General features: G+C 41.1%; 1 long non-coding RNA gene across 1 annotated transcript; it reads left to right on the plus strand.

Annotated features, from left to right (window-relative positions):
* Window positions 1-7,849: 7,849 nt before the first annotated feature.
* Window positions 7,850-8,986, plus strand: LOC121583422. Its single transcript, XR_006003525.1, has 3 exons — window positions 7,850-8,166; window positions 8,454-8,578; window positions 8,680-8,986. It is a non-coding gene; the product is annotated as an uncharacterized LOC121583422 (long non-coding RNA).
* Window positions 8,987-14,068: the final 5,082 nt, after the last annotated feature.

The raw sequence follows: 14,068 nt of genomic DNA on the forward strand, positions 1-14,068 counted from the left end.
CTACAAGGAAGTGCATGCAAAACGTGCACAGAGACAACAACAGCAAAAGCGATACTACGACAGGTCAGCCAGACCACTGCCACCACTGAACGACGGAGAGTCAGTTAGAATCCAGGAGCATGGCTACTGGAATCCAGCAGTCGTCATCCAACCAGCTGACACTGAACGTTCATATCACGTTCGCACCGCAGAAGGAGCGGTGTACCGTCGCAATCGTCGTCACCTACTGAACACAAAAGAACAACACACTGACGAGATGAACTGTTCCCCTGAAAGAGAACGGGATGGACTAAACACAGACACAACACAACATACACCATACTTACCTGCAACACCACAAGAACTGTTGACTGACACAGAAGCATGCTCAGCTTCATATCACACAAGGTCAGGAAGAGAGGTCAAGCCTAGAGCTGTCCTAGACCTGTGAAATGTCAAAGGGTGTAGGCGGATCGCTGTCCTAAAAGAGTTTCCAGACTGTAAACTTGTTATTGAAAGTTAACTTGAAATGCTTTGGTATTGTATGTGTTTGATATGTTGAGATGTCATTGCTACAGTGAAAAGCTGAGTTGCTGAGAAATATTTGTTCTAAAAGTAACAGTATGCTGAATCATTGTTTGTCTGTTATGTTGATGCAGTTGGTGCAGTTTAAATGGTTACTTACCTCGAGTTCAAACTACAGAATATATATTCAAAAGAAACGCTTTATTGTTCTACATATTTTTTCTTTTTTTTTAAAGAAGGGGGATGTAATATTCATATGTGTCAGCATACTGAATTGTAATTGGATGCATTATACTGTCATATCATACTGTGCTATGATTGGTTAAGACCACCCAGGTGGTGAGGTCATTCTAAAGACGATCATGGCCAGAGACACATGGACATGCCAGTTATAGCTAGTTAATAAAGAGCTACGTTTATAAATATCCTGTCGTCCTGCATTTTATTATTTTGTACAAAGCATACAAAACAAGACACCAGGTAAGCCAGTTGAGAACAAGTTCTCATTTACAACTGCGACCTGGCCAAGATAATGCAAAGCAGTGCGATAAAAACAACAACAACACAGAGTTACATATGGGATAAGCCTGAATGGCAAAGGCCAGAGCAATACCAGAGTAAATAACGTCAAAAAGGTAGACACTAGACCAGAGGGTAGAGATCTTAGCAGCAGCAATGATACCATCACTCTGGATGGCAATAGTGACATACATTACCAGGGCTACAAACATGAACAGCCGCACATGGTTCATCGTATCTGGTCTGTCTGCACCCACTACCTTCCCAAATCCCTCTGGTATTGTGTATCGCTGTCACGTCTTCTCTCTCTCAGTTCCTACGCCAAAGTGAAAGGTCTCATTTCCATGTGGAGAGGCGGCGCAGTACAAGCGCTAAACAGAAGAGCAGCTTAGCAGGAAGCGGAGCATGGAAATGGGCTCAAACCCTCTAATCACCATGTGTCACTCACTTTCACATTGAATGTGCTTAGTCATTACCCAGACTCTGGGTACACTCACACCTTTACTGACATTTCAGCTGATTATGCTTTGAATGTAAATCACGCACTTAGTCAATATACAAGTTGTTTTGCAGATATACTGTACTGCTTGACAGTTGAAGAGATGTTTAACATTTCATGACATTTACCATTAAACTAAAGAACAAAGGAGTCTGTCGCCCTATTAAAGAACAACATTGACAGCACTAATGTTGCCCATACATTTCACACATTTGTCAGTTATAGTGTTATTTTATTTTGTATACAATTAATGGTCAGTGTTAAGAAAGGGAGATAATTGAGCTGTGTTTTTACCCTATAGTGGATCAGAGCTGGCTTCAGACCACTCCCATCACCTTTCTAAAATGTCACCTGTCTTAAGGAAATAGGAATTATCCATAAGCACAGACACTACAAGCACATCTGACCTCTGTTCTTCAAACCCTGGGTATATTATTTAGTGTGTGAAACACTGCTTTGTTGACATCTTGAGAGAGAGAGAGAGAGTAGTTGTAAATATCTCCCTGACCTCTGACCTCTGGCCCCATCCTTTTTTCCCTGTACATGCTTCCCCTTGGTGACATCATCCGCAAGCATAACATTCAGTTTCACTGCTATGCGGATGACATGCAGCTTTATTTACCAATCAGACACAGTGACCAAGCTAGCGTAGCTACCCTTCACAAGTGTCTTACTGACATCAAATGTTGGATGTCTGACAATTTTAAGAAATCTCAATCATAAGAAATCAGAGGTTGTTTTATTTGGCCCTCACCTTGCTAGAACCCAGGTTGGAAATAACCTTGGTCATATGTCCACCAATGTAAAGCCTACGGCCAGAAACCTTGGTGCCTTCTTTGACCCTGACCTAAACCTCGAGCTGCATGTAAAGAAGGTTGTCCAGTCCTGCTTTTATCATCTAAGAAATGTAGATAAAGTCAAGTATTTTATTTCAGTCACTGATCTGGAGAATGTTATAGATGCTTTTATTTCGTCCCACCTAGATTACTGTAATTCTTTGTATACATCTCTCAGTCAGAAATCACTCCATCATCTACAGTTAGTTAGAAATGCTGCAGCTTGGCTTTTAACAGGCACCAGAACATTTTACCATATCAAACCTATTTTAGCTTCTTTACACTAGCTACCAGTCACTTTTAGAATATATATGTATTAATCACGTTTAAGGCTTGGTTTAGCCCCATCCTATATCTCAGATCTTTTATCTCCCTACGAGCCAGGACACAGCCTGAGATTCTCAGGCAGGGCACTGTTGACCGTTCCAAAGTCTTGGTTGAAAACTAAATGGTCTGCCAGATGAGATCAGGCTTGTAGATTCAGTGCCTCTTTTAAAATCCCTGTTGAAGACACACTTTTGAAGATGCTTTTAATGTATGATTTCAATGTATGATTTTAATTAGATATGATGTTTTATTATTTACCTTTATTTCAACAGGGAAGTCATATTGAGACTAAAGTCTATTTTGCAAATAAGCCCTGCACAATACAAAAACGAAAACATCAATAGGCAAGCATAGATAAACATAAATATACACAATATGCACATTAAATACACATTAAGATACAAAACAGTCAATGAAAACAAACACATTCTTCAATATAAAAATCCTCTGTCAGCTGTCTGATTTGCCCTAGGGATACCAAAGCATCCAATCGAAACTTATTTTTGAGATTATTCCAAACATAGGGTGCAAGGAAGGAATTTAAAGGCTGATTTACCTAACTCTGTAGACACCAAAGGTGTCTCCAGAGTTAGCCAACCCTGTGAACGGGTTTGATAACTTGTACGTTTAAATCTTAACAGTGAAGTTAGGTAAGTTGGAAGCTTGTGGAGCAGGGCTTTGTAAACAAAAAGAGCATAATGATGTGATCTACATGACTTTAAAGAGGTCCAGCCAACCTTTTGGTAAATAGTGCAGTGATGAGTAATAAAACTGTCTTCTGTGATAAAACGAAGGGAGCTATGATAAACGGCATCCAGGTGTATAAGAGTAGTGGCAGCTGCAATTTGATAAATAATATCACCATAATCAAGAACAGGTAAAAAGGTTGACTGCACAATCTGCTTCCTGCTGACTAGAGAGAGGCAAGATCTGTTTCTGTAAAAAAAAAAAAAACTTTCAATATTAGCTTCTTAACAAGCTCATGCGCATGTTTTTTAGACGTTAAATCATTGTCAATCCAAATACCAAGGCATTTGTATGCAGGGACTCGTTCGATTATAGAACCATCCTTCTGAGACAATCTTATGAGAACTTGAAAACAACATGCATTTAGTTTTGCCCGTATTAAGCACACGTTTTAAGTCAGTAAGGGCTTTCTGCACAGCTGCAAAATCGGACTCTAGCCTTGTCACAGCCAGGTCAGTCGTCGGGGCAATTGCATACATAATAGTATCATCCACATATAGATTAAATGTAAAAAATTTAACAGATTGACCAATAGCATTTCTATAAATAGTGAAAATAGCAGGTCCTAGTATCAACGCCTGCGGAACACCTTTATGTACTTCAAGAAATTTGGACTTAACCCCATCAATCACGATGGCCTGAGTTCTGTCACTAAGATCATCATGAAACCATGAGCAGGCATCAGAGCCCAGGCCAATTGAGGACAACTTGTTAAATAAAATAGCATGATCAACAGTATCAAATGCTTTTGACAGGTCCACAAACAAGGCACCACAATACATTTTAGCGTCTAAAGCATTGACAATATCATTGCCCAGGCCTAAACCCAGATTGATTTATATTCAAAATGCCATGCTCAGATAAAAAAGAGTGAAGTTTCTTATTTAGCAAAGATTCGAGAATCTTAACTAGACATGGAAGCCTGGAGATGGGACTATAATTATCAAGATCACTACTATCCCCGCCCTTATGGAGTGGCAGCTGTTTTCCATACTTTTGGAATATTTCCTGATAACTACGTTAGATTTAAGATATGGGTTACTGAGCCAAAAATGAGGGGCGCCGCACACTTGAGCAGACCCGGTTCCAATTGGTCAGCCCCTGTGGATTTCTTGGTATCTATAGCAAGTAAGGCGTCAAATACTTATTTTTCTGTGAATTGCCGAAATGCAAAAACTTGACTACCATTTTCAGAGTCAATCTGCAAAATTCCAGAATCAGCGTTTAGCCCACTCTTCGAGATAGTCTACTGAAATAACATGATGATTAAATGCATCAGTGATGGCATTTTTGTCCGTAACAGGGCCAGAGTCTGAATTAATTTGTTGGGGCAGAGAGGAGGAAGTGCAACCCTTCAGAGATTTGACAGTTTTCCAGAATATAGCCGGATTCCCCTTACAATCAGAAAGAGTGGTTACATAATAATCCGATTTAGCCTTTCTGATTAGTCTTACACATTGATTCCTCAGTTGCCTAAAATATAGCCAATCCTAAGCCTGTGTTCCTGGCCTTAACCCAGGCAACATTTCTCTTATGAATGACTTTGGATAATTCAGGAGTGAACCAGGGATTCGATCTACCTTTAACTCTGAGTTTTGAAGGAGGCATGATTATCTACAATATTATTGAAGATATTTGCAAAAAAGCTTAAAGCTAAATCATGTTCAGGGATAGTTGAGATACAATCAAGGTCGCTAAAATAAAGGTCATGGAAAAAGCTTGTTCACTAAAGTTATGAAAGTTGCTCTTAGTGATGACACTAGGCTTAGATTTATGCATTCTCACATCTCTGACACAGACAACTGTAGTCCCCTGTAGCTCAGTTGGTAGAGCATGGTGCTTGCAACGCCAGGGTTGTGGGTTCGTTTCCCACAGGGGGCCAGTATGAAAATGTATGCACTCACTAACTGTAAGTCGCTCTGGATAAGAGCATCTGCTAAATGACTAAAATGTAAATGTAATGGTCACTAAAATCCAGTGGGAAAACCCCACAAGCAACATATTTATCTGGAGTATTCGTCAAAATAAGATCAATCAGGGTAGATTTCGATGGATCTTTAGGATTCAGACGTGTAGGCTCAGTTATCAGTTGAGACAGGTTTAGCTCAGAGCAAATATCTTTCAGCATATCTGACACTGGCGTCCTCCAATCAATATTAAAATCGCCCAATATTAATAGTTCAGATTTACCATACTTAGATAGCAATTCAGATAAATTGTTAAGAGAACATGAGGGAACCGAGGGAGGGCGATACACTCCTACTAGTGTCAACTGGTTATTATGACCAAGGCCCACATTAAGAACGAGACAATCAAACTGCTTAGGGACAGAGGTAGCAAGAGAGATAGAAACATTTAAATTGATCTTTGTAAATATGGCAACACCCCCACCTCAGCCAATTCTGTCCGATCTATAAACATTATAACCAGACAGAGACACATCAGAGTCCTGCACAGAATTATTCAACCAAGTTTCAGAAATTACCAGAATGTCCACGTTGGATTGAGAAGCCAGAATTTCTATAAAATCAATCTTTGAAATCAAACTTCTGGCATTTACATGAACAAATTCTCCTTCCTCCTGTCTTTGTTTCTTTGTTAGTACTTTTATTTTATTATTTTATGATGTGAAGCACTTTGTTACCTGTATTCAAAGCGCTATACAAATAAAGTTATTATTATTATTAAGTGTAATGTTGGAGAATAAGGCTCAGAGCGAACAGAAAGCTAATTGGTTTATATGGCCCTTGGTGTCCAGTTAGGCATAAAATACAGGCCCCATAGAGATTAACTCTGGTTATCAAAATGGCGGATTAATTAATCAGTCAAACAATGTCATGATGGTGAAAACATCTCACAGATTTAATTTACCCGTAACGGTGCATAAATATTTTCCAACTAATATGCAGTAATTGGCTGTGGTGATGAAGTTGTATACTTGCGGTGTTGTTTCCTTATAGCCACTTTCCCAGTTAGTCTTCTGTACTTTTCAGTCCCTTCTTTGTTTTATGGGGCCGTAGAGAATAAAAACACATTGCATATCAATAGATTGTGCCGTTCTAAGGATGGTCCGCCATTTTAAACAATGTAGCATTTGACCAGGAGAATGAAGCTAATTATTTCAAATGACAGCTTGTGTAAGAGTATTAATGTTTTGTTTCTACATGGATACATCCAATATTACGCATTGATGAAGTCTGAGATTTAAATGTAAAGAGAAAGAACTAGGAGTAAAAACATGCAGAGATGTCAGCCTAGATTTCAAATTCAAAGATGTTGTTCAAATAGAACATGACTTTATGACATGAGCATTAGAGTTTTGTCTGAATTTAAATTAGATTTTGCCTGCTCCAGTGATTCTGGCTCAAAAATTGTTTCCCTTCAACGACAACAATATGATAACCCGTTGTTACATGGTGGTCCTGCGTGGCTCAGTAGGTAGAGCATGGCGCTTGGGTTCGATTTCCGCTGGGGCCACCCATAGGTAAAATGTATGCATGCATGACTGAAAGTCACTTTGGATAAAAGCGTCTGCTAAATGGCATTATTATTATTATTATATATTACATACAGAGCCCAGAGAGATACAATTTCAAGTCAACTAGTCTCTACCAGGAAGAGGGGCCTTAGTCTGACATTTTGATGGAAAAAATAGGGCTATCCCTCAGAGTGAGTCATTTTGGTTGAATTGTAACTCATTCTGTCAAATGTTAATCTTACAATAATGTTATTCAGTGTTACAATGTAATTAGCCCATAAATTACAGGGCTGCTCTTCCTGTCAGTGTTGAGGGATTTATAGCAACAAGGGTCCTTCTATTCTACGACACAACATATTTTTTGGGGTCTTTCAATCTAATTGTGTTCATTCAATCTAATGCACAGGTCAGAAGTATGGAAGTAGGCCTACATATTTCAATTTAAATGTCAGAGATGACAACACATTAATATGCAAATATGCAGATGTCTTCTCAGCATGTCAGAACACCTGTTCAGAATGTCAGTGGAACATTCTGTACTGTTGCACAGACTCTGTCACAGAGCGAGATTAATGATTAAAAGAGTTGAAAAGATGAAGGGAAAGTTCCCCCCAATTAATCATGGCTTTCAATGCCAGAGCCTGAATGGAAGCTTATTTACAGTACATCCAATTTAGTATTGATGTACTTTATTTGGAAGCCAACTATGTGAAGTATGAGCAACTCTGCAATTTTTTACATTTAAATGATGATACATAGAAAAAAAATGAATGTGCTATTTCCTTATTTTTCACTTTTAACCCAATTCTCAGTTGTTATTGAGGCTCTTTTGTAGTGCAAGAGCGACCTCTGCTGGTCATATGTGAAATAACCAGCACCAAGCTGCTTCCTCTTGTATTTCCGTTTCCGTGTAAACAAAACAACTTGGCAGACCACAGAGGTGCTGTCGGTTCTGAGTAGAGAAAAGGGTTAGGGTTAGCTAAAATTATCTCCAGCTACGAAAAGTCACTTCCTGTCGTAGCTGTACTCCTTCTAGCCACAACCGGTACTGGCATGGAGCTTTACTTTTATAGCTTTCACAGCTTAGCATTTCTAGTCGACAGTATGAAAGACTCAACTTGTCATCCGTGTGCTTTACAGTACCGCCGGGAACGGCATGGATGGAGTCTTTCATGATTCAGGAGGTGAAGACCAAACTTGCAGCCAAAGATGTGAATAGCTAGGCAGTAGTCAAGCCCAAAGTTAGTCAGGCACTGGTGAGTAGGCTACAATATTAGTCTAACCAGTAATAATGTGCAATTAATCTATGAAACACTAGCAAATAAAGTAAATAGCTTCCTTTTCTGTAAAATGGTCCTCATCGGAGCAACGGCAAGCTAGCTGAAAAGCTAGGCCAATGATTTCGCATGTGTATTGCGTAGGCTACTTGTAATAAAGCCAATCGTTAATCCTGCCTCAGGATTCATCTCTTTTCTTAACAAGTGGTGATGTCGACATGATTGAGTTATTCCTATCTTACACTTAAATTAATAATGTTGTTCAGGTGGATCACATCACTGGAAAAGTGTTCTTCACCACCTCTGTTGGAAGAAAGCAAGTGAGGGAGCTGAAATCTGCAGAGGCTGTTTCTACTTCTAAAGTGACACACCCCTCTCTCTGCCCATACAGGTAGGCATATTTATGCTTTCTGATTGAAAGGATGAAGCTGCAATTATATGTTTTAGACTTTTTACTGTCTTTTACAGTATTTAATTTTCTGTCACTCTCAGCTATGACAACGTATCAGATCCAGTTGGGGCTCATGGGTGATGGTAGTGACTGAACCAGAGCTGTGTTGTCATGGAGGCGCCTGCAGAGGGAGCTGAAGATGAGAAGTGACTGTACCGCGAGCGTGGCCCTACCAAGGAGGAAGAGAGTGGTGTTGAGGGGTCTCCTTGTGAGGGACCAAATGGAACACAGAAGCTGGCACTAGAGGGAGAGAGCCCAGGGTTCGGCCTGAGCAAGGATCTCGACCTGCTCCACTACAGCCCCGTCGATGTGAATGGGGGCATGTTCGGCCCTCCTTTTCCTGTAGTCCACGATCATCTCCTTTGTCTTGCTCATGTTGAGGGAGAGGTTGTTTCCTGGCACCACACTGCCAGGTCTCTGACCTCCTCCCTATAGACTGTCGGTGATCAGGCCTACCACCGTTGTGTTGTCAGCAAACTTAATTATTTTATTATTTTTGGTCATTTAGCAGACGCTCTTATCCAGAGCGACTTACAGGAGCAATTAGGGTTAAGTGCCTTGCTCAAGGGCACATCGACAGATTTTTCACCTAGTCGGCTCGGGGATTAGAACCAGCGACCTTTCGGTTACTGGCACAACGCTTTTACCCACTAAGCTACGATGGTGTTGGAGTCGTGCTTGGCCATGCAGTCGTGGGTGAACAGGGAGTACAGGAGGGGACTAAACACGACCCCTGAGGGGCCCCCGTGTTGAGGATCAGCATGGCAGATGTGTTGTTGCCTACCCTTACCACCTGGGGGCGGCCCGTCAGTAAGTCCAGGATCCAGTTGCAGAGGGAGGTGTTTAGTCCCAGGGTCTTTAGCTTAGTGATGAGCTTTGTGGGCACTATGGTGATGAACGCTGAGCTGTTGATGCGAGCCATGACCAGCCTTTCAAAGCACTTCATGGCTACCGACGTGAGTGCAACGGGGTGGAAGTCATTTAGGCAGGTTACCTCCGCTTTCTTGGGCACAGGGACTATGGTGGTCTGCTTGAAATATGTAGGTATTACAGACTCGGTCAGGGAGAGGTTGAAAATGTCAGTGAAGACACTTGCCAGTTGGTCCGCGCATGCTCAGAGTACATGTCCTGGTAATCCGTCTGGCCCCATGGCCTTGTGAATGTTGACTTGTTTTAAAGGTCTTGCTCACATCGGCTACAGAGTGTGTGATCACACAGTCGTCTGGAACAGCTGGTGCTCTCATGCATGCTTCAGTTTAGCTTGCCTCGAAGCGAGCATAAAAGGCATTTAGCCCGTCTGTTAGGCTCGCGTCACTGGGCAGCTGGCGGCTGGGTTTCCCTTTGTAGTCCGTAATAGTTTGCAAGCCCTACCACATCCGACGAGTGTCAGAGCCGGTGTAGTAGGATTCAATCTTAGTCCTGTATTGACGCTTTGCCTGTTTGACGCTACAGTCCTGTAGCGTAGCATCCGCGTCATCTGACCACTTCGTATTGAGCGGGTCACTGGTACTTCCTGCTTTAGTTTTTGCTTGTAAGCAGGAATCAGGAGGATAGAATTATGGTCAGATTTTCCAAATGGAGGGCACTTTGTATGCGTCTCTGTGTGTGGAGTAAAGGTGGTCTAGAGTTTTTTTTTTCCTCAGGTTGCACATTAGGTAAAATAGATTTAAGTTTGCCTGCATTAAAGTCCCTGGCCACTAAGAGCGGCGCTTCTGGATGAGCATTTTCTTGTTTGCTTATGGCCTTATACAGCTCGTTGAGTGCGGTCTTAGTGCCAGCGTCGGTTTGTGGTGGTAAATAGAGAGCTACGAAAAATATAGAGGAAAACTATCTTGGTAAATAGTGTGGTCAACAGCTCTATCTCAGGCGAGCAATACCTCGAGACTACCTTAATATTAGACATCGCGCACCAGCTGTTATTGACAAATAGTCACACACCCCCACCCCTCGTCTTACCAGACGTAGCTGTTCTGTCCTGCCGAGGCACGGAAAACCCAGCCAACTGTATATTATCAGTGTCGTCGTTCAGCCAAGACTCGGTGAAACATAAGATATTACTGTTTTTAATGTCCCGTTGGTAGGATAGCCTCGAACGGAGCTCATCCAGTTTATTCTCCAGTGATTGCACGTTGGCTAATAGAACAGATGGCAGAGGCAGGTTACCCACTTGCCGACGAATTCTCACAAGGCACCCTGATCTCCGCCCCTGTATTTCCTTATTTTCTTCATGCGAATGACTAGGATTTTAGCCTTGTTTGGGAGCAACGTAATATCCTTCGCGTCCAACTCATTAAAGAAAAAATCTTGGTCCAGTTCAAGGTGAGTAATTGCTGTTCTGATATCCAGAAGCTCTTTTCGGTCATAAGAGACGGTAGCATCAACATTATGTACAAAATAAGTTACAAACAATGCAAAAAAACACACAAAATAGCACAATTGGTTAGGAGCCTGTAAAACAGCAGCCATCCCCTCCGGTGCCATTCTGTCTCATCAGTAGACTATGCTGTTTATACACTGAGTATGCAAAACATTAAGAACACCTGCTCTTTCCTTCCTTATTGATGTCACTTGTTAAATCCACTTCAATCAGTGTAGATGAAGTGGAGGAGAGAGGTTAAATAATCATGTTTAAGCCTTGAGACAATTGAGAAATGGATTGTGTATGTGTGCCATTCAGGGGGTGAATCGGCAAGACAGAAAATGTAAGTGCCTTTGAATGGGGTATGGTAGTAGGTACCACGCACACCGGTTTGTGTCAAGAACTGCAACGCTGTTGGGTTTTTCACACGCAACAGTTTCCTGTGTGTATCAAGAATGGTCCACCACCCAAAGGACATCCAGTCAACTTGACACAGCATGGGCCAGCATCCCTGTGGAACACTTTCGACACCTTGTGGAGTCCATGCCACGATGAATTGAGGCTGTTCTGAGGGCAAAAGGAGGGGGGGTGTAACTCAATATTAGGAAGGCGTTCCTATGTTGGTATACTCAGTGTACATTACACTGCAGTGCTAATCGGTGTCAGACTGCACTTGTTATGTTTAGTAGTAATTGTTGTGCTTAGCCGTGGTACATTAGCCAGACACAACAGAGGTTAACCCTTTACCCTCGTACCCCTATACGGGTTAAAAATAGCAGATTCTGGCAGTGATAAGCGCCAAAATTGGAACGCAGTGGCTGTACAGTAACGTGCTATAAATGACATTATAGCTTAGGCTCTGCGCTTCACAGCACTGTATGGGTTTTGACTGACAACCAGTCTTAACTTGAGCACCTTATGCGACAAGAAGTTGCCCCATCCCTCCTGCTAACTGGGCAACCTTTGCAACTTTTTTGTTGTCTTGAGTGAGGGAAATGCTGTAAATTAAGAGGACTCAATGTATTTTGAAAGATGATACGTTGAGGATTATAATAAATACCGCTTTGATGTCATACAAGCAAGCCAAACACCCGTGAGTGAGTCTAAATGTGCACTTCACATTTCCATATCATAAAACTCAGTGTCAACGTTTATGATCACTATGTTTGATGTACAGTTACAAGATGACTTGGTGTCATACCCTGGGTTGTTCTGATCAGAATTAGCCTATGTTTGTCTAATGTGAAGAAAATTTGCCGCAGAGCACGCACCTGAATTCGCTCATTACTTTTTTCAATGTGCATAAATTACAATCTGTTTCTTTGAATTGCCCTGTGAAAGCCTAACACTGTAAGGTTGTTTTTTTAATAACTTAGCTAGTCATGTTGACAATAGAACAAGCTTTCAAATGATGCCCACCTGACCCAGATTGTGATTTATATTTTTGGATTGCATAAACAACAATAGTAATTGTGTGATGCAGGGTTGTATTCCAAACAAAACAACTACAAGTGTGCTTTCTCTAGTTCCTCAACGACACAGCTAGGAGAGCAACTATAAAGTGCTTTTTTTTTTTTTTTTTTAAGACTCTTCTTTGAGTCATAAAAGTGCATTAAAATTACTTAGGAACTGTGCACACTTTGTGTGTGGCCACTTGGAGAGACCAGTTAGTCCTCTCACTCAAACCCTTGTCATTTGTTGTGTTATGTTGCACCTACCCCACATTTTCCAGGAATATCAAATCAAAATGTATTTGTCACATGCGCCGACTACAATGCAGAGTAAGAACATTTTTCAACAAAAAAAAAAGGAAATAGTAACACAATAAAATAACAATAACGATGTTTATGGTTTCGTTCTGTATATCTCTTCTAGTTGAGTATTTTGAATAGCTTCCTTTAGCCAACCGGAGATATATGAAGACTACTGGGCTGAGATCCACCATAGCCTGGGCCATGGCCTTTCTGTCTGACATCAAGGTAGATACCACAGGGCATGGAAGGAGTTTATCTCCAGCTCCTGTGTTTGGTCTCATCTTTCTCTCTCTGAATATATTGGTTGTGTTCTGAAGTTCTGTGCTAACATCAAAAGGACCAAACATATTGTTCTCTTCTCACATCCTTCGCTTGGCCTGGTGTGTTCTGAATGTTTTCTCTACTCTCTCAATCAGCCTGGCTCTTGTGTGATAGACCCAATGTGTGGAGTGGGAAGTATTCTACTGGAAGCTGCACACGAATATCAAGTGAGACTTCTGAGGGAAACCTTTATACAGATCCATTTAGAATGTTATGTCATGTTGGATGCTTATGTTAGCTTTTTGATGGGGCTGCAGTGAGGGAAGTAATTGACAGAAAAAAGTTGTAAACATGCTGATCCTTTTATAATGACATTACATTTGTATAATTCCACTTAAATATATGCTGTTTTGAGACAGAAATTCATAGCGAGTCTAAGCTGGTGAAAGCCTGTCAGAATGTGGAGTTTGCAGAGCTTAGGGATAGGGTGCAGCTGCTGCAGGCATCATCCAAGGGTAGGAATTCCAATCCACTTCACATGAGTTGTTATTGTTTTTTAACAAAGTATGACATTTATGTATGACCGTTTGTCATGTTTGACCGTGTTTTAATATTTGTTTTCCTTATGTACTGTATGCATTATGGTATTTGTTTACTCCCATGCAGTAAATTATTCAGCATTCATTCCTCCTCATTTTCATCCTGTCTTTGAAGAGATTACTGCCTTCCTGTAGTGTGGATGCCATTGTCGTGACTTCGCTTTTGGGAAAAAGTTTGGCAGCAAGACTGACATGGCTGCCTCTGCCTGTGATTGTGAGAAAGATGGAAAGTTAAGTGTAGCCTGGCGAAAGTTAACCTAGTACAGGACACAGACATATATCTTTGGGGTTGTTTATTCTGAAAACTGTCCCTGGGAATGGAAACAGCATCCATTGGAAAGTTATTTTAATTAAGTTTATATGGGCTACAATAATAAAGAATTGCTTTACTGTTTTAGCTAACCCACTTACTGAATAAGCTTGAAGTGCTAGAAACAAAAGTACAATGAGTCAAATA

This window comes from Coregonus clupeaformis, chromosome 1, assembly GCF_020615455.1.
Source record: "Coregonus clupeaformis isolate EN_2021a chromosome 1, ASM2061545v1, whole genome shotgun sequence".
NCBI classification, from domain to species: Eukaryota; Metazoa; Chordata; class Actinopteri; order Salmoniformes; family Salmonidae; genus Coregonus; species Coregonus clupeaformis.